The sequence below is a fragment of the Pleurodeles waltl genome, unplaced genomic scaffold (genome assembly GCF_031143425.1).
Source record: "Pleurodeles waltl isolate 20211129_DDA unplaced genomic scaffold, aPleWal1.hap1.20221129 scaffold_39, whole genome shotgun sequence".
NCBI classification, from domain to species: domain Eukaryota; kingdom Metazoa; phylum Chordata; class Amphibia; order Caudata; family Salamandridae; genus Pleurodeles; species Pleurodeles waltl.
In genome coordinates, this window is record NW_027150097.1 from 15802 (window position 1) to 16638 (window position 837).

At 50.3% G+C, this 837-nt stretch overlaps 1 non-coding gene across 1 annotated transcript; it reads left to right on the plus strand.

Moving 5' to 3' along the window:
- The first annotated feature begins 765 nt into the window (after positions 1 to 765).
- Positions 766 to 837, plus strand: TRNAE-UUC (transfer RNA glutamic acid (anticodon UUC)). The gene has a single exon. It is a non-coding gene; the product is annotated as a tRNA-Glu (tRNA).

Consider the following 837-nt stretch of genomic DNA (forward strand, 5'->3'; position numbering starts at 1 on the left):
ATGCTTTTAAGAACATATGTCTGGTGTTGTGACAAAACAGCAGTGACCACTTCAGCTCAGCACTTGCTTCTTCGTCTGCTGTCCCAAAATATTGTGGAATTACTAGTCTCTGCGCCTCTGACAAGGCTGCTGACATCCAATTGATGATTCGTAGCCTTGTGGGCTGTGAGTGCTTTGGCTGTGCTGCCCCCTGGCGGTCACTCTGTGAAGATGCAGGTACCTGGGAACAACCCAGACTACTTCTGAGCTGTTTCTTCTCTGTGTGAACCAATCCAGTGTCAGGACTGGAGTCGGTGCTGTTAGTAGATAGAGAAGGAGTATAACTCGAGCCCCAGGAGGGCAGCCTGGAGCCTGTGACAGGTGCAGGGGAGTGTCGTCAAGGAAGCAGCTGGAAGATAACTGGAGAGGGGTCTGTGGGGCCATCAGTCTGGTGAGGAAACCCAGGAGTGTCCTACGGGAGGGGCGTGGCTTTGTCTGGCTCAAGGGGAGGGGTTAGTAATAGTGAATGCAGGGACTGCTGCTGTCCTCCGTGTCCTGGGCTCTGTGTATGTGTAGAAGTTCTAAGGTTGTAAATAATGAGACCTGACAGGTTGTGGCAGAAATGATGACTTCTGGTGATTCCTTCTCTTTTGTCAGAAGTGAGGTGTCTGTTACCCCAATTGATTGTGTACTACTGAGAAGAACAATATAACTCTCAGTGTACGGAATGCAGTGTGACCTTGGGAGACACCTCACATATACTGAGCTGTATGATGAGTTCACAGTTCCCATATGGTCTAGTGGTTAGGATTCCTGGTTTTCACCCAGGTGGTCCGGGTTCGACTCCCGCTATGGGAA